This window comes from Oncorhynchus keta, chromosome 32 (genome assembly GCF_023373465.1).
Source record: "Oncorhynchus keta strain PuntledgeMale-10-30-2019 chromosome 32, Oket_V2, whole genome shotgun sequence".
NCBI lineage: Eukaryota > Metazoa > Chordata > Actinopteri > Salmoniformes > Salmonidae > Oncorhynchus > Oncorhynchus keta.
The window spans coordinates 28,776,277-28,797,270 of NC_068452.1; the positions used below are offsets into that span (position 1 = coordinate 28,776,277).

General features: G+C 45.3%; 1 protein-coding gene across 1 annotated transcript in view; it reads right to left on the bottom strand.

Moving 5' to 3' along the window:
• Window positions 1-20,994, bottom strand: part of LOC118365556 (peroxiredoxin-2-like) — a 47,506-nt gene that overhangs the window by 12,091 nt on the left and 14,421 nt on the right. Inside the window, exon 6 of the transcript XR_004821784.2 lies at window positions 19,864-19,945. The gene's annotated coding sequence lies outside the window, so the exon portion shown is untranslated. The remainder of the gene's footprint in view (window positions 1-19,863; window positions 19,946-20,994) is intronic.

Sequence of the window (20,994 nt, forward strand, 5' to 3'; positions counted from 1 at the left end):
TAGGGACAACCCCATCCAATCAGGTTATTTTTCTTTCTATCAGGTGGTTTACTCTCAGGAGAAGAACCATACTCTACAAGAGAGTGAGAATCAGTTACTTTATCAATAATGTTCTACCAACACTTTCTGTTCAAGTGCATTGACGGAAGTACATTGCATCATTCATCTAACAGTTTGAGGTGATTACGGATTTGAATTTGAGCCAGTTTGGAAAATAATCCTGCTGCAACAGGAAATGTGTATTATAATTCATATTTTTTGTTGTAAGGTTTGACACATTTTTCATTAGGGCAAATCAAGTCTGAAATGTTAAAGTATAGGTATTTTTAAACCTGGAATACACTAGACGTTAGGAAAAAGTCCTGCAACAACAGGTTGATCGAATTAAGATACGGAATCTGTATAAATGTTTATCATCCACACTAATGCAGCACACCTTGTAAACTGTTACGACCTGATTGCTAATATTTCCATCGTGCCACTGTGGTGGCCTCTCAGTCTAGATGCAGTGTAAATCAATAACATGATACTGGTCTGATTCCAACCACCCACAGGATACTGGGCTTATTTTCCGATTGGTTGGTCTGGTTCCTCATGTGAAAGAGATATGTGTTGGACTACAGCAGTTAGTGATAAGAGCTCTAATGTGACCCAGCCTCTTCTCTCCCTCGTCCCCTGTGGTCTGACACACCTGAGGTCAATAAGGAGAACATGGGCATCACAGAGGGATTTCACCTTGAGATGAGTAACTCTTCTGCCTTAGTGGAAAGATCCCATTTCCGTCTGCCTCTGTGTGAGGCCCTCCTAACTGTCACAATGGCATTAGTGGTTATTAATCACCAGCTTGGCTGTTTGTTAAGACAAAAAGGACGAGGTGGGTGGGTGGGAGGACAGGTCATCAAGCATGTATGATGACCTGGCTTAGAGAGTGACCATGGAATATAAAAAAAAAAGGTTTTACACAACACTTCCTTTCAAAGTATTATCATTAGCCCCTTGGTCATGGAATGTAAGCAGAAATGTGTAGTGTTGCACCCGTGTAGGATAAGGTTTGAGGTGTAAGATGGGATGATTGGAGGTGGCTTTTTGAGTTCAAGATACTGATGCTCAACACTAATACACACGCCACTGTTTTAGTTTTTTTATCACAGATGAACTTCATATGGTGTCACCCTGAGGTCAGAGAGATGTCATACACTTTAAACGGAGACTGGTCATTTGCAACAGACTTGCTTTTTTCTCAAAGCAGATTTATTGTTGTCTGGTCACAGACCTTAGCAGGTGAGGACTGTGTTTGTTTTTTGAGTGAAACAAGGAACAAAGGGAAATAACCCAAGTTAACAGGAAGTTATAACACCTTTGCTTCCATGTTAAAGTTCAGCAACGTTGGTATTTCCTGTAGATATCACATACTGTACCATAAACAAAGTACAATATAAGCTTACTGGATTCGCTCAAGTACATTAAATACAAACACATGGTTTGAAGCCATAAAGCTCATTATTGAATGAATGGAACGACATGGTTGGCAAAGACACTGACCACTTCACATGACTAACACCATCTGACTCTTCCTTCCTCTCAACTCCTTTATGGAAATATTGTGTCTGAGTGGAATGTTTTTAGCCTCCTACTATGCATCGTTAAGCCATTTCCCCTTGCTAATTCAGACACATCTGAACGGTGAGGTCACAGCTTCCTTGCCTTGTGGTTTGGGAGGCGATTGTGCAACGTTTCTCACTGACGTACAACTTGTACTTAATGACTCGGATTGCTCAAAACTCCTGGCCTCCTGTGTGTACGTGTCTGGCTGTAAGTCTCTTGTAGAAGCACATTCAAATTGCTATATCACAGGATGCATCACCTTTACACCCCAAACAGACAAGAGACATGACAATATATTTGTGATTTAAATGAATTCACACAGTTTAGAAGACTCAGCAACAGGTTTGGGCTGAAAGCTCTGCAAGCATGTAACCTCCTGGGCATCCTGCCACAGCTGCTGCTTCCAGAATCTGTCTGGTAAATTCACTCTGACTGGAAGAGGCTCTGACCAGGATAGGCTGAGAGAATGAGTCTGGATGGATGCCCTTTGACAGGTGGAGAAATACAATGACAGGAAGAGGAAAATACAATGACATTGTGTGGGAAAGTGCACACACTGTAGGCCTATGGCCACATTTCTCATTGGAGGCTTTGCATTCTGATTTCATCAGACACAGATGCACCCATGTGTTAGCCATCTGACACCTTTTAATACACAGTTATTATATTTCAATGCAATGATTGGAAGATGATATCTGATATGGTTGTGTGCTCGTTAGATTAACTATTATATGTATCAATTAATTGTATTTTCTGATTCCAAGCATTCCTTGTTCTCTCTTTCGCTCTCTCTGTGTGTTCAAACTAAGTGTGTGGGTGGGGTTGGATAGATTCACACATGTTTTTCCAGGCACAGGATCAAAGTCAGTCAGGTGGCCTGACTCTAGCTAGCTCGGGGGTTTATATGTCATTTTGAAGCAAATAGAGAATGGAAAGAAGAACCAGGGGAACTCACAGGTCCCTTTCATGTTGGTCTACAAAACAGTTACCAGACTGCACACTCATGAATAACATTTTAGCAACGAGTCATGTCAACTAGAGTCTCAGGCCTTTTCTGGACACTACAAATTATATACAGCACACACACACACACACACACACACACACACACACACACAGAGAACAAAAATATAAAAGCAAGATGCAGGAATTTCAAAGATTTTACTGAGTTACAGGAAATCACTTAATTTAAATATATTCATTAGGCCCTAATCTATGGATTTCACATGACTGGGAATACAGTTATGCGTGGATCAGAAAACCAGTCAATATCTGGTGTGACCACCATTTGCCTCATGCAGTGCGACACATCTCCCTTGCGTAGAGTTGATCAGGCTGTTGATTGTGTCCTGTGGAATGTTCTCCCACTCCTCTTCAATGGCTGTGTGAAGTTCCTGGATATTGACAGAAACTGGAACACGTTGTCATATACGTCCATCCAGAGCATCCCAAACATGTTCAATGGGTGATATGTCTGGTGAGTATGCAGGCCATGGAAGAACTGGGACATTTTCAGCTTCCAGGGATTGTGTACAGATCCTTGCGACATGGGGCTGTGCATTATCAAGCTGAAACATGAGGTTTTTGCAAGACAATGGGCCTCAGGATCTCGTCACGATATCTCTGTGCATTAAAATTGCCATGGATAAAAAGCAATTGTGTTTGTAGCTTATGCCTTGACATCAGCAAACCACTCACCCACATGACGCCATCTGCCAGGTACAGTTGAAACTGGGATTCATCCCTAAAGAGCACACTTCTCCAGCATGCCAGTGGTCATCGAAGGTGAGTGTCAGAGTCTCGGTGATGTGGTTAAGGCGGAGTCAGGCGCAGGACACAGAGATGAGTAATAATAGTAACTTTACTCAAAAATAATCTTCCAACAAGGAGAACAAAAATCCAGAATCACATAAATGAGACAACTGACAACAATAAATACGCACAAAACCATGATAGGGAAATAATTCAAACTTTAATGGAAACCCAGTGTGTACAATACAGACAAAACAAATGGAAAAATACATTGCGTGAACAAGGAGAGGCACCAACTTCGGCGGAAGTCGTGACAGTGAGCCTTTGCCCACTGAGGTTGGTTACAACACCAGACTGCAGTCAGGTCATGACTCTGAGGACGATGAGTACGCAGATGAGCATCCCTGAGACGGTTTCTGATGGTTTGTGCAGAAATTCTTCAGCTTTTTGTGTATGGAACATTTCTGGGATCTTTTATTTCAGCCCATGAAACATAGGACCAACACTTTACATGTTGTGTTTATGAATTTGTTCAGTATACATACATATATACATATACTGTGTCTTTATGCAGTCCAATCTGTCAATGCACATAGATAACACTTCTGATAAAATCCAGTATTTAAAACAGTGACAGAATCTGATTATATGACGTTCCATATGCAATCACTTCATGCCAAGAGAGCGAGAGAAGTGAAAGGGATGGTGGGAGAGAGTGAGAGGAGGACTGGGGGTGTAAGAGGAGGAGGCAGAAGGAGAGAGAGCAGGGTTGCCAGGGCTCTAAAGCCGGTCTGTAATGGCTTGCGTCAGTCAAGCTATTCTCAGGCACAGATGCACGCAGGTACATGGGCATGAACACACACACACACCTGCGCATGGGGGAAATATCCCTGTCAAAATCTAATTAGATTCCACCACCACTGTGGTCTTTTTTCCTCCCTCCATTTTTACCAGTCTTTTTCCCCCTCCTTCCTTACCTAACATCTCTCCCACGCCACTCTACAGACCCTCGGGCTGTTGCCCTGGCAACAGCTGCTTCCTGTTTGTCTGTCTGGCTTTCCACAGGGGAGGGAGTGGACATTGATCATTAATGACCATAGATAGGCCATGGGCGGGGAAAAGGCCTGGGGTATAGCATTAACTCCTCCAATCTGTAATGTAACATGTCCACTATCTCCCTTTAGGGTTTTAAACTTAGTCTGTTATTCCTTAAAATACCCTGGGTCACATATTTCATTACCATAGTGGGCATTAGCTGCTGTTTTTTTTATTGGGGCCATCTGATGAAGCCAGTTAATGAAGGCTGTGATCCCGGACCTCTGTAAACACGGTTAATATGAGTTCTACTGACCTGTGAACACCGCTGCTCTCTTTGCCTGATTACTGTGAAGAAGGTCAGTCACGCCAGCCATGCATAATGAGGCCTCAGAGCTAAGAGCAAAGGCAATTTATCTAATTGCCTCCACTGGTTCCCTTTACGTTATGTTTAAAAACACTACAAGATTGATAATAAAGCCATATTTTATGAAGCTTGATGTACTTATACTATGCTGTACTCAAGAGACCGTGTTTCAGTCAGGGTCGTAGTCCATTCCATATAAATCCTAACCAATTAATAGTAATTAATTCCCTTCATCAAAAGATAAGGGAATACATCTAATAAATCCTCATGGTGCATTATGGGGATTTGTTTCACTCATGAATTGACTGGAGCTGAAGTGAAATTGACTTTAACTCCTCTTGTCTCTGCAATTTAAAACAGACTTCAACAGGAACTAACTACAGTAAATTGTTGCACTACCATCAAAGCAGTGTTGCTGACAAGACTGTGCTTTAGAACAAGGCAAGTTTCTATGGGTTTGCATCTTCCTGACAGCTGGTGAGCTCTTAAAGTGGCAGCACACGGCAAAGGCTCCGTGCAGGATTTTCTCCACACTACAATGTCAAACCTGTCTTGTCACCACTTGAGAGTAAATTCCATGCTTTGTGATTGGAGGATGTCAAGTCAAAAAGATAAATGTACTTTAGCTGCAGATGAAAGAGCTTTGAAGTAATTGTCTCTGCAGTGAAAATCCGAAAATGACACCCGCTGTATTTGATTAAGCATACCAGGCGCAGTTCAAGACTTCAACCCTCTTAACAGTGTTTGATAAATGCTTGGAATGACATCAAAACACTTCTCCCAAGGCTTTTGTATAAAAAGAAGCCAGTCAGTCAGTTAAAATCCCAGTGTTTGGTGACAGGAGGTGTGTAACCATTCCTTGACCAAACAATAGTTTCTTCAGAAATGTCTCAAATTCATAACACGAGGGGAACGGCGTATGTAGGACAAGTATCCAATTTCATCCCCGTTTGTTTTTTTCTCCCTCACAAACTACCAGAAGATAAAAAGAGTAGAAAAAGAGAGCTAAAAAGAAGGAGACTTCAAAGTGGGAGAAGATTTCCTTTTAACAGAGTTCCCCAAAGACCACATCAAACAAGGGAAACTGAATGGGGGGAGGGAAAGTGTGTGTGAGGGGGCTGGCATCATAACATTGCACAACCTTGCAGAGCTGCATCTAGGCTACACTAGTCCCTGCCGAGCAAGCAGACGAATAGAGCTTGACAATTCTGATAAAGCGTTTAGTGTGTGTCTTTTCTTTCTTGTTCTGGGAGGCCTCTCAAACACCCAGAGTGCACTTCACCACAGCGGCTGCCAAGGAGACGATCAGAGGGTGGCCTTGCAGCCCACACACACGCTCACCTACCCCATTAGGGCTCCATTGTACACACATGCACACAGACAAGCAGCGCACACACACTTCAAACCAATGCTCTCTTATCTTGTTTACAACAGTGATGGTATTGATCGTTGCACACAGATATTTACAACACATTCTATTTCAAGGGTTCAGTACACACCCACACACTCTGTCCCACTGAAGCACACACATACACACCCCCCCTCAATCCAAACACACACAAACACACACTACCCCTCACACCAAACACACACACACCAACCCTCACACCACCCCTCACACCAGACACACACACACACCACCCCTCACACCAGACACACACACACACACACACACACACCACTCCTCACACCAGACACACACACCACACCCCCCTCATACCACCCCCTCCCTCATACCACACACCCCCTCACACCAGAAACACACACCCCCCCCTCATACCCCCACCCCCTCACACCACACACCACACACTACCCCTCACACCACACACACACACACTACCCCTCACACACACTACCCCTCACACCATACACACACACACCACCCCTCACACCACACTTGACATCAAACACACACTATGTAAAAACAACACTTTTTTTTCCTCCTCCCCCCACTTTTTTCTACTGCTACTTACAGCTATTTGGCCCACATGTAGTTAGATAATTACAAGTACAGTATATTCCTAATTTCCTCTTTCTCCAAGTGCTGGATTTTCACCCACCGCAGCCAATCTTGGCATTTCATGGAAACCCATTAATATCGTCCATGGCAAATACCATAGAATCAGCTCCAATACAGAGACCCATTGTTGAACAGAACCTGACTTCTGACCTATATTCACCAAGGCTACCAGGGAGATTCAGGCATGGGGTTCTCAGTCTGGTTCTGTGACAATGGCAATGAAAAAAGGCCATTCAAATTAAATAGGTCTGAATAGAATACCATTCCAACCCACGGTCTGTCTGTCAGCCTGTCTGACCCTGTGTCTGCTGTCCTTCCTCCTGGTTCGGTGTCTCCTTGCCCTCTGGCAGACTGCCCATTGCCCCCCCCCCCAGCCTCTCCCTCTGACTATATATGTCTGCCCCTGGGGCTTTTCAGTCTTCCTGGTTTCTGGTTATTGTGATGCCTCTCTTCCTTTCTAAGCTATCACAGCATCACCTCGTGTGAATCACAACCAGAAAGAAGCAGGCTAAAGCCCTCCCATTGACCCTGGGTAAAAACATGGTTGAATACATTCCAGGAAAATCTGCTTTGCACTTTGTTGATTACGTTTCCTAGATTACCCACACATTCACAGATACACAATATACATTTCCGTGTGTCGCTGTTGGCCACATTTAACTGTTTCTGGGATGGCAGGGCGAACTGGACCCAGATCAGTGTTTCAAGGAGCTTCATAAGGAGGCCAAGTGTAGGTGCAGGTTGTAAAAGAGAGAGGGCGGGAGGAGGAGAGAGAGTAGAAGAAAGAAAGGGGCAGAGAGAGAGAGTAGAAGAAAGAAAGGGGCAGAGAGGGATAGAGAACGGGAGGGAGAAGGAGAGAGCGTAGAAGAAAGAAAGGGGCAGAGAGAGAGAGTAGAAGAAAGAAAGGGGCAGAGAGGGATAGAGAACGGGAGGGAGAAGGAGAGAGAGTAGAAGAAAGAAAGGGGCAGAGGGATAGAGAACGAAAGAAAGAGAAAGAAAGAAAGGGAGGGAGTGAGGGAGGAGAGAGTGAGTCCTGTCATTAGAGTGAACTCTGAGTGGGCCGATTACACTCAGGTGCTCGTTAGGGCTCGTTAAGAGGGAGCCGTCTGACGTGGCCTGACAGGACAGATGCTCTACGCAATCTGAGCCTCACGTCTGGAACACAGAAAGACAGGCACGACAGCGCACTGTCCTACAGGGACAAAATTCCCCTATGAGCTTAATGAGCCGATTTGGGGCGGCAGGTAGCCTCGTGGTTAGAGCGTTGGACTAGTAACCGAAAAGTTGGTGGATTGAATCCCCGAGCTGGCAATGTAAAAATCTGTTGTTCTGCCCCTGAACAAGGCAGTTAACCCACTGTTCCTAGGCTGTCATTGTAAATAAGAATTTGTTCTTAACTGACTTGCCTAAATAAATGAAATAAATACCCTCACATCAACACTTCATACTCTCATGTGGCTTAATAACACTCTCACCTGAATACTTGAAGATTTCTAAAATGGCATGTATAAATTAATACAGATCACTTCTTGACATTTAGTTTGAGGTCTGAAATCTTCCGAAATGTCTGCCTCTTATGCTGTGACCAATACTTATAGCCTCATAAGCTCGTTCTTTTCTCAAATAAGTGCATAAAGTGCAGCAGCGAGTGAACAGCAGCGTGAGAGTCATCTGAAGAACACCTGTGTGGCTCAATGGAGGCTGCTGAGTATAATGGCTGGAATGGAATAAACGGAACGGTATCAAACACATGAAACCCACCCTGATTCCATTCCATTGACTCCATTCCAGCCATTATTATTAGCCATTGTCCCCTCAGCAGCCTTCACTGGTGTGGATCCACCTGCATGCAATCATCTACAACATATGTGCTTGGAACTGAGTCAGCATAAAAAGACTCATCTAATTATCTACTGAAAAGTACTGAATGAGAAAACAGCTTTCCCCATACCGCTATACCAGGCATATTCACATCACAGCGATAGATTTAGTATTAGGTATCATACATGAATGAGTCACAGGTTTTGAACACCATGGTTTTGGCAGAAGCCGTAACCAGATAACATCAAATAAACTAAGACTTGGACTGTCATCACACGGGGCATCTGTAAGGCAGTCTGTTACATGAGTAACTGCAATTGTGAGCAGTCAGGTTTTTGGGTGGTGGAAGAAAATGAATTTAACCGTTTAAATGCTGGTTGGAAATAAGCAGAATGTGGTCTCCTTGTCTGAAACTTCGGGGCGTAGTTGTATGTCAGTTGGTGTTATTGAGGTTCTCACTGACAATCATATCATAAACACACCACCATTTAATAGACAGTCAATGGACTGGTGCATCACAAAGATGATGTGATGAGAGTACAACTCTCACTATTAGTCATTATTACAGTGGGAAAGTACAAGGACTCAATTAAACTAGTGCTGCTTTGAAAATACTTTAATTGTGTTTTTATTAATAGGCCTACAGTACAATATTTATTAGCAAATAATTCAGTGCTACTTCTGGTATTTTTATTTATTTATTTTATTTCATCTTTATTTAACCAGATAGGCCAGTTGAGAAGTTCTCATTTACAACTGCAACCTGGACAAGATAAAGCAAAGCAGTGCGACAAAAACAACAGAGTTACACACATATATATTTTTTGCTATAGTATTGCTATACTGAAAGAAATATAAATGCAACATGCAACAATTTCAATGATTTGACTGAGTCATAGTTCATATAGGGAAATCAATTAATTGAAATACATTAATTAGGCCCTAATCTATGGATTTCATATGACTGGGCAGGTGCGCAGCCATGGGTAGGCCTGGGAGGGCATAGGCCCACCCATTGGGAAGCCAGGCACAGCCAATCAGAATGAGTTTTTCGACACAAAGGGGCTTTATTACAGACGAAAAATACTCCTCAGTTTCATCAGCTGTACGGGTGGCTGGTCTCAGATTATTCCTACAGGTGAAGAAGCCAGATGTGGAGGTGGCGTGGTTACACCTGGACGGGCGTGGTTACACCTGGGCGGGCGTGGTTACACTTGGGCGGGCGTGGTTACACCTGGGCGGGCGTGATTACACCTGGTCTGGCGTGATTACACCTGGTCTGGCGTGATTACACCTGGTCTGGCGTGGTTACACCTGGTCTGGCGTGGTTACACCTGGTCTGGCGTGGTTACACCTGGTCTGGCGTGGTTACACCTGGTCTGGCGTGGTTACACCTGGTCTGGGGTGGTTACACCTGGTCTGGCGTGGTTACACCTGGTCTGGCGTGGTTACACCTGGTCTGGCGTGGTTACACATGGTCTGGCGTGGTTTACACATGATCTGGGGTGGTTACACCTGGTCTGGGGTGGTTACACCTGGTCTGGGGTGGTTACACCTGGTCTGGGGTGGTTACACCTGGTCTGGCGTGGTTTCACCTGGTCTGGCGTGGTTACACCTGGTCTGGGGTGGTTACACCTGGTCTGGGGTGGTTACACCTGGTCTGGCATGGTTACACCTGGTCTGGCGTGGTTACACCTGGTCTGGCGTGGTTACACCTGGTCTGGCGTGGTTACACCTGGTCTGGCGTGGTTACACCTGGTCTGGCGTGGTTACACATGGTCTGGCGTGGTTACACATGGTCTGGCGTGGTTACACCTGGTCTGGCGTGGTTACACCTGGTCTGGGGTGGTTACACCTGGTCTGGCGTGGTTACACCTGGTCTGGCGTGGTTACACCTGGTCTGGCGTGGTTACACATGGTCTGGCGTGGTTACACATGGTCTGGGGTGGTTACACCTGGTCTGGGGTGGTTACACCTGGTCTGGCGTGGTTACACCTGGTCTGGCGTGGTTACACATGGTCTGGCGTGGTTACACATGGTCTGGGGTGGTTACACCTGGTCTGGGGTGGTTACACCTGGTCTGGGGTGGTTACACCTGGTCTGGCGTGGTTACACCTGGTCTGGCGTGGTTACACCTGGTCTGGGGTGGTTACACCTGGTCTGGCGTGGTTACACCTGGTCTGGCGTGGTTACACCTGGTCTGGCGTGGTTACACATGGTCTGGCGTGGTTACACATGGTCTGGCGTGGTTACACATGGTCTGGCGTGGTTACACCTGGTCTGGGGTGGTTACACCTGGTCTGGCGTGGTTACACCTGGTCTGGGGTGGTTACACCTGGTCTGGGGTGGTTACACCTGGGCTGCAGTAGTGAGGCCAGTTGAACGTACTGCCAAATTCTTTAAAAAGACATTGGAGGCAGATAATGGTCGAAAAAATAACATTAAATTCTCTGGCAACAGTTTTGGTGGATTTTCATGCAGACCGCATGCCAATTGCACGCTCCCTCACAACTTGAAACATTGTGGCATTGTGTTGTGTGACAAAGCTGCACCTTTTAGAGTGGCCTTTTATTGTCCTCAGCACAAGGTGCACCTGTTTAATGATAATGCAGTTTAATCAGCTTCTTGATATGCCACACCTGTCAGTTGGATGGATTATCTTGGCAAAGGAGAAATGCTCACGAACAGGGATGTAAACCAATTTCTGCAAAATAATTATGAAAAATATGCTTTTTGTGAGTATGGAACATTTCTGAGATCTTTTATTTCAGCTCATGAAACATTTTTAACATTTAACATTTAAGTCATTTAGCAGACGCTCTTATCCAGAGCGACTTACAAATTGGTGCCTTATGACATCCAGTGGAACAGCCACTTTACAATAGTGCATCTAAATATTTTAAGGGGGGGGGGGGTGAGAAGGATTACTTTATCCTATCCTAGGTATTCCTTAAAGAGGTGGGGTTTCAGGTGTCTCCGGAAGGTGGTGATTGACTCCGCTGTCCTGGCGTCGTGAGGGAGTTTGTTCCACCATTGGGGAGCCAGAGCAGCGAACAGTTTTGACTGGGCTGAGCGGGAACTGTACTTCCTCAGTGGTAGGGAGCCGAGCAGGCCAGCGGTGGATGAACGCAGTGCCCTTGTTTGGGTGTAGGGCCTGATCAGAGCCTGGAGGTACTGAGGTGCCGTTCCCCTCACAGCTCCGTAGGCAAGCACCATGGTCTTGTAGCGGATGCGAGCTTCAACTGGAAGCCAGTGGAGAGACCGGAGGAGCGGGGTGACGTGAGAGAACTTGGGAAGGTTGAACACCAGACGGGCTGCGGCGTTCTGGATGAGTTGTAGGGGTTTAATGGCACAGGCAGGGAGCCCAGCCAACAGCGAGTTGCAGTAATCCAGACGGGAGATGACAAGTGCCTGGATTAGGACCTGCGCCGCTTCCTGTGTGAGGCAGGGTCGTACTCTGCGGATGTTGTAGAGCATGAACCTACAGGAACGGGCCACCGCCTTGATGTTAGTTGAGAACGACAGGGTGTTGTCCAGGATCACACCAAGGTTCTTAGCGCTCTGGGAGGAGGACACAATGGAGTTGTCAACCGTGATGGCGAGATCATGGAACGGGCAGTCCTTCCCCGGAAGGAAGAGCAGCTCCGTCTTGCCGAGGTTCAGCTTGAGGTGGTGATCCGTCATCCACACTGATATGTCTGCCAGACATGCAGAGATGCGATTCGCCACCTGGTCATCAGAAGGGGGAAAGGAGAAGATTAATTGTGTGTCGTCTGCATAGCAATGATAGGAGAGACCATGTGAGGTTATGACAGAGCCAAGTGACTTGGTGTATAGCGAGAATAGGAGAGGGCCTAGAACCGAGCCCTGGGGGACACCAGTGGTGAGAGCGCGTGGTGAGGAGACAGATTCTCGCCACGCCACCTGGTAGGAGCGACCTGTCAGGTAGGACGCAATCCAAGCGTGGGCCGCGCCGGAGATGCCCAACTCGGAGAGGGTGGAGAGGAGGATCTGATGGTTCACAGTATCGAAGGCAGCCGATAGGTCTAGAAGGATGAGAGCAGAGGAGAGAGAGTTAGCTTTAGCCGTGCGGAGCGCCTCCGTGATACAGAGAAGAGCAGTCTCAGTTGAATGACTAGTCTTGAAACCTGACTGATTAGGATCAAGAAGGTCATTCTGAGAGAGATAGCGGGAGAGCTGGCCAAGGACGGCACGTTCAAGAGTTTTGGAGAGAAAAGAAAGAAGGGATACTGGTCTGTAGTTGTTGACATCGGAGGGATCGAGTGTAGGTTTTTTCAGAAGGGGTGCAACTCTCGCTCTCTTGAAGACGGAAGGGACGTAGCCAGCGGTCAGGGATGAGTTGATGAGCGAGGTGAGGTAAGGGAGAAGGTCTCCGGAAATGGTCTGGAGAAGAGAGGAGGGGATAGGGTCGAGCGGGCAGGTTGTTGGGCGGCCCGGCCGTCACAAGACGCGAGATTTCATCTGGAGAGAGAGGGAGAAAGAGGTCAGAGCACAGGGTAGGGCAGTGTGAGCAGAACCAGCGGTGTCGTTTGACTTAGCAAACGAGGATCGGATGTCGTCGACCTTCTTTTCAAAATGGTTGACGAAGTCATCTGCAGAGAGGGAGGAGGGGGGAGGGGGAGGAGGATTCAGGAGGGAGGAGAAGGTGGCAAAGAGCTTCCTAGGGTTAGAGGCAGATGCTTGGAATTTAGAGTGGTAGAAAGTGGCTTTAGCAGCAGTGACAGAGGAGGAAAATGTAGAGAGGAGGGAGCGAAAGGATGCCAGGTCCGCAGGGAGGCGAGTTTTCCTCCATTTCCGCTCGGCTGCCCGGAGCCCTGTTCTGTGAGCTCGCAATGAGTCGTCGAGCCACGGAGCGGGAGGGGAGGACCGAGCCGGCCTGGAAGATAGGGGACATAGAGAGTCAAAGGATGCAGAAAGGGAGGAGAGGAGGGTTGAGGAGGCAGAATCAGGAGATAGGTTGGAGAAGGTTTGAGCAGAGGGAAGAGATGATAGGATGGAAGAGGAGAGAGTAGCGGGGGAGAGAGAGCGAAGGTTGGGACGGCGCGATACCATCCGAGTAGGGGCAGTGTGGGAAGTGTTGGATGAGAGCATGGGACCAACACTTCACATGTTGCGTTTTATATTTTTGTTCAGTATATAAAGAAAAGTTATCGATCTTCAAAGGGATTAAATGTAGAGTCCATGCATCCGGTTCTACAGAAAGCAGGACTCTGGATGTGTGACGCAAGTAAGAGTTGTAATTATTATCATCAGTCCCTGAAGTAGGCTGTTTTCTCCAACCGGAATCAGAAGAGTGCAAACACAGTACACACTGTTCCATAGAGAGACCCAAAAGTAGAGCTCATCAAATGCTATTGGGTAAAAGGAGGGGAGAACGATAGTGGTTGGTTTATTTCCATATGAGAACAGCAGGAATATAATTTCAGTCACCTTTAAATATGGGATAAACATTCACTTTCAGCAGAGCGAGTGAAAGGAGGAAGACATCTTAGAGAAGGAATCTGAGATGGTTTAGAGTTGTATTTTTGTACGTGTGTGTGTGTGTGTGTGTGAGAGAGACAGAGTGAGAGAGAACTAATCAGTATTATGTGTCTTTTAGAGAGAGAAAACCAAGAACATGTATCAGGTGTGTGTGTGTGTGTCGTGGGGCAGCTGTGTGTACGTATGCAGGAGGATGCTGAGGGAGTTTGGAGACCACCTACACTCCCACCTGCTCAGCCTTTTAGAGGGGCCTCTTCAAACAACATAAGGGTCATTATAGATGTGAGCCTCTAGCCGCCAGGCATTGTTTAGCTATTTCTGTCCGCTCGCCTTACACTGAAAGATCCACCAGAGCCCCATTAAAACTGAGGATAAAAATGAACAGCTAGAGAGACGGCATTACTGTACCAGTACATCTTGTAGGGAAAATGTGAGCTGGCAGTGTTGTACATTACTGAAAGAAAACGGGTTTGCTTTTAGTGTCAACTATTTTGGATCATTCAAATCAGATTTACATCTTATTTGGGTTGAATATAATGACAACCTTAGATACATCAACTTAAGTCCAGAGGTAAGAAATAATAATAATGCTTGGGTGAATTAGCATGTCATTTTCTATATTTTCCTCAGATGTTTGGAAACCTCTTTATGCAGAATACAGTAGAGAGGGACACACAACAAATAAATGAATGATTAATTGCCAATGACAGCTCACTACCCATGATGACACATAAACAACCTAATTCTTGTAAACTCGCAACACATTAATGATTAAGTGCCTTCATTAAGTATACACGTGATAACACATGAAGACACCCAACTTGGCCTAGTCCATCACTCTGATGTGGAGTGACGAAGCGGCGAGCTGTTTGACAGGCACTGAGAAGATGACTAACTTAACTTTCAGACTGAGGGATGAGTGGAAGTTCTGTCTCTTCTTCAGGGAAAACAAGTTGAGGAGGCTTTTGATGTCGCAGAGACCTAAACAAGCTTTTCCTGTGTGGTAGTTTTTGTATGGTGGTAGTTTTTCCTGTGGTGGGAGTTTTTCGTGTGGTGATAGTTGTTTGTATGTTGCTGTCTGCTCTGGTCTCCTTCAACTTTTAGGAGTTTAGTTTATCACATTTATGAGGGCAGTTGGGAGAGGAAGGCTACAGGTAACTGCCAAAATAAAGGAAACACCAATAAGTGTCTTAATAGGACGTTGGGCACCACAAGCCACCAGAAAAGCTTCAATGTGCCTTGGCATAGATTCTAGAAGTGTCTGGAGGGATGCAATGCCATTCTTCAATGAGAAATTCCATAATTAGCTGGAAAAAGCCTTCTCAGAATCTCCTATAAGTGTTCAATTGGGTTGAGATCTGGTGAATAAGACACACACACGTTTGGGTTTACTATCCTTGTGGAGACCTAGAAAGTATTTCCATTTAAAATCCTATCCCTAAACCTTAAACCCTAACCCTACCTCCTAACCCTAATTGTAACCCCAAACTTAACCCTATTCCTAAAAATAGCCTTTGTCCTTGTGGGGACCTGGGAAATGTCTCCACGAGGGAGAATTTTCCTTGTTTTATTATCCTTGTGGGATCTTGATTTCAGGTACCCACAAGGATAGTAATACAAGCACACACAGACACATTTTAAACCCCCATTCTCCTTTGAAACCCCTCTTTTAAAGTCACAGATCTCTTCTTCTAGCCATGGTAACCAACATAATGGGTAAGTGGGCTTTTTAAACATGAGCATGAGACGTTATGCATGAGACGTTAATTGCTTAATAAACTCAGGAACCACACCTGTGTGGAAGCACCTGCTTTCAATATACTTTGTATCCCTCATTTACTCAAGTAGTTTCCTTTATTTTGGCAGTCACCTGACAAATGTGATTGTACATTATATGTTATGCATTACTGTGGCCTATATATAGTGCATACAGTATATACTGTATGTAAAGGATTTGTATTGACTGGCCTCCAAATGTCCAAAACCAAAATATTTGCCAGAAGTAAACAACGTACAAACAATTCAATTGTGATTTGTGCCAAAACGAGACCATGAAATTGCCAGAGTCTATATTTGGAGCGGAGGTTCCTAAATGCACTACTTAAAGTCAAATGTGAGGTAATTACTGTGCCACACACAGACCGCAGACTGCTAATTGAGCTGCATGTGGTAGTCCCAGTCCGTCTCCACCCTACAGAACCTCCACCGCTGTAAACACCAACCTTGGAGGGTAACCTTCACAACATCACCTCACTGAACCAAAGGCTCTGCCCGGAACTATCGTCTGACGTGGGGGAAAAAAACTGGAACATTGTGATGGCACAGAGTGGAGATGAGAGCAATAATTCTGAGCTTGAGTTTTTATGTGTGTTTGTGCTTGCGAAGCAGCGAATGGGTATATGCGTGTGTGGGTGTGGGAGGGGAATTGATCATTTTTACATGCACTACTTTACTTGAGGACAACCATGTCTGGGCTTGTTTAAGACATGCTCAATTCAAGGCCTTGGGAATGACACTCGGTTACAAAATCACACACGGCTCCCTTGGGCTTTACAGGAGTTGCAGACGTGGCCAAAGTCAGATCTTTTTGGTTTTGTGTGTTGGCAAAAAAAACATGAGTGCTTTTGCCCCCAGAAACTGCTGGCACTGTGGTTCCTTTTATAGACTTACTGTTTCTTAACTATGATATTTTGTGAGACATTTCATTGCACATTATGTTTGTGGATTAATAAACTGAGTAATATGCCAGTCTTTAGATGTATGATGTGTTTACATTTGTTTTGAGTTTCCGGTTACAATGTGTGTGTGAGTTGTAACTTACTCACTGCACCGTCATCCCCTCTCACTCGTTATCACTCCCTCTCCCCAGCCAATGACGTTTTCCCTTTGAAGGTCATGACCTCAAAATCTATATCACCCATGAAGGGATTCCCTGGCCAGCAGGTCAATGCTATGATGATGAGTTAACACTGCCAACTTTCCCCAGCAGCTCAGCCAGTTCAGACGGCCAAGTTGAGATATCAGGAAACAGACCAGACTCTGGGAGTGGATGTGACTCCACTAAACATCAACAACTGCTGACTGAGAACGAAGCCTCTCCACAGCGTGCCACAGATTGATTGTCAGGTCACACATACATTTTTGATTTGTCTAAGGGGCTCTTTGAGTTTTTTTTATTTATGAGATCTGGTTTGTAATGAAAGCCGTAAATCAGTAGGCTGCTGCTTTGAAAAGTGCCTGGGTCGGGCAGAACCTCCTAAGGGAGAAATAAATTCCAGAGTGCTGTATAAATTATGTTATTATAAAACCCCACTTTATGAGCACCGTATGACCTGACATGGCAATAACCTTGTGGCATTCACTTTTAATAAAAAACAAACGCTCATTTCAGCCATGTGGAAGATCAAGAACTAGCTAAAACAAACAGATGACATTCGTGCCGGGCCAAACCGTAACTAACTGGACAAACTCAAAGGAAATCACAAAGAACCCAGAAAGAGTCAGCAGAAGACGAAGACAGAGATCAAACATGCGATTGGATTTGGAGGGAAGAGAAAAATCCTCTTATCTTTGATTTGTCTATTCTAAGTCATGGGAACAAAATCTTGGCTCTCTCTCTCTCCCTCGCTTGCTCACTCACAAACTCCTCTCTCTCTCTCACATGCATGCACACACACACAAAAATCAGGAGACAATTGTTTTATCATGCCATGCTCGCTCACCCCCTCATTCCAGTGTTACAGTAAATGTTCCCTTGCGCTACAGGCTCTTTGCCTTTTAACTTGTAGTTCTGTATAGGCCAAGCTCATTAAGAGCACATTCAGCCTTCATTATAATGATTATACACCACTGCACTAACAGAATAATGAACGGAGAGAGCGCTACATGATAGAGCAGAGGAGGAGGGGGTTGACAGAGCCATAAGGTAAAGAGAATGTGTTGACCTCTGGCGCTGACATCACTGACCCCCACCTATAGCTGACTAACAGGACCTCTCCGTCCTGGTTGGCCGAACAGAGGGACGGTTACCCTGGGGCATGCCCCCGATACTCTGGCCAACTACCTGACTCACTTCTCCTACAGGCTCCTTTAGGTTGAGTGAGCTTGGCGAGTGTGGTACTATGCAAAGGAGGAAGGCTGGCTAGATTTAGCTTTGCCCCATTAGCTGCTTTAGCCAGTGCTAAAGCATGGGGACGCGTTTCTGCCCAACAGGCTTTTCCCCTTTTATCAAAAAGATGTGAGCAAAAGGTTGTGACAGGCCTAGAATGGGCTGCAGAGGCTGCTGGTCTCCAGGGGTAAAGCCTGTCTGGTCCTTTCCTGACTTAAACAAGACTTGACTTTGCAGTAGCTGAACCTGAGAATTACAGAATCATGGAACCACCCATCAGTTAGTAAGCACGGTAAACTGCAGGTGAGCAGATTAAACCAGGATTCTCTTTGTGCCGTCCATTGGCCAACCATGACATCAATAGATGCCAATCAATCGACATGAGCTCAAGCTGTTTGCGTCAACAGCTTGGACTTGAGAAAAACACCATTGTAACCATCATGTGATGTTGTTGATGATGATGATGATGATGATGATGATAATGATGATGGATGGTTCTATTTATAGCCTCACAACTCTGACCACAGAAGACAACAGCATGAGAGGCCCCATTGTGTCCCAATGGGAGAATCACCCACTCAGTCAAGAGTCAGCCGAGAGGGCATTCACAACCCTCACCCAACCAAGCATGTCTTTCTTTCCCTCTCTCATCCCTCTTTCTGATTGGCACAGACTCCTCCAGCCAGGGTGAGTCAGAGAGCGGGAGCTTCCAGCCAATCAGAGCCCAGGACAGTGGCTGAGGCTGTTGTGAGCCGGGACTGACAATAGCAGGGTTGTGAGGAGGTGGAGAGGGACAATGGGATGGTTGTGAAGAGGTGGTGTGGAGGGCTGAAGACTCAGCTCAGTGTCTTATTGTGAGAGCCTGCATTGTCTGGGGTGCCTTTGGAAAAGTCCCAAAGTCCCAAATTTCTTCCCCTGGAGGTAATATTGCATAACATGGCAAATGGAAAAACTGAGGAATAGAGTTATGCATGTCTACCTACTGGTTAGTAGGCTAGAGGTTATAGCCAACTGTGATATCACGGTATATGGGTTAATGACTATTAGGCTGATCCTAGTTCATGTTTTTCTCACAACCATTGTAAAGAAGAAAACAGATATTGTAATAGTTTGAACTATAGATAACTTTTGAGGTGAATGCGTAGCCTAGTGGTTAGAGCGTTGGACTAGTAACCGGAAGGTTGCGAGTTCAAACCCTTGAGCTGACAAGGTGCAAATCTGTCGTTCTGCCCCTGAACAGGCAGTTAACCCACTGTTCCTAGGCAGTCATTGAAAATAAGGATGTGTTCTTAACTGACTTGCCTGGTTAAATAAAGGTTAAAAAAAAATGGGCAACATCACACAGTCTCTCCATATGGTGCAGTGAGCAAAAGCCCCGTTGCTTAGTTCATCATAAAGCTCTTGAAAATGTCAACACAATAAAACAAGCAGATGTTATCATGTGCAAGAGTTATTTTCGATACTGAAAAACAATATATGCAGAAATGAAATAATGATGATCACGTTATCCTCCTCTTTCCCTGCAGATGTTCACACAGCTGCATGGGCATCTGTTGTAACACATACTGTTGTACACACACACACACACAGTTTGAACTCTTACTCTAAATGACTTACACCCCACCCCTTAAGGCTTGCCTTTCCCAAACTCACCCAGGAGAAACAGCAGGTAACATTGAGTTGGCCTTCATCCATGTGATCACAACCATGTCTCTTCCCAAGATGCCTGCCCCTCCTATCTCAGAGTTTACAGAAAAACACAATTACACATTGGCACAAGTCAAGTACAAACACTGATAAAATAGAATAGAGATCTTCAGGAAGACATATTATAGAAAAGGTTGTTGAATCCAATCTCTATTGTAAACAGAGGTGGGGCTGATGAAGCACATTGTTCTGTTATAATGATTGTATTACATGGGAGGGTGGTATAGCACATTGAATATACAACTGGAAGTGTGCATTCAATGACCATGTTTTCTGTGTCCTTCTTGCACACATTCATCTGTCTTCCCTCTTGGATAACCTGGGAGTGTTTTAGAGTAAGGTGTGGCAGTGGCATCATGTACTCTCATGGGTGTTACGGGAAACACTCACTACGCGGAACCCCACTGGGCTGCAGTCAATGCCAAATGCCACAGGAGCTGAGGTCCAAACTCTACCACAATGATGCATTAAACCAAAACCAACCTGACCAGAGCTAGCAGAGACAGAATAGAATGTATGAGGGAGGTGGTAGTTTGGGACTGTTAACGTTGCCAATAACTGTTTTCCTCTGTTAAGGTCTGTTCCCATGGATACTGACAAAAAGGCAGACTCAATAATAGTTTTTAAATACTTTAAAGTTACCAGAAAGACAGCCATTATATGGGCATCATTCAGGATACGAAATAAAGCAGTGGCAAGCCACAGCCTCAAGTTTCAGCATGGGCTCTGGATAATTCCATTTCAAGTGTCATGTAAAATCATGACAATAATGTGCAGTTTTTGAGTTTGTGTGCTGACATAACACAGTGATCAGTTATCCTCTAGCCTCGTGAGAAGTTGGACGGACCACAGGCCTAAACATGACAACAGTATATTCTTAACAAATATATATGCTGACTGTGCCATTCACATTAAATACATGTTGACGCAGGTTGCTGTTTCTGGTTTGTTCCAAGACGGTAAATGTGTTGAAAGCTTAACCCAGCCCCTTCGCTCCAGCACAGCTCTACTAACCCGTGTGAATGAGGGTGCCAAGAATTGTGATATCAACACAACACAGAAATTCTAGGTTTGAAT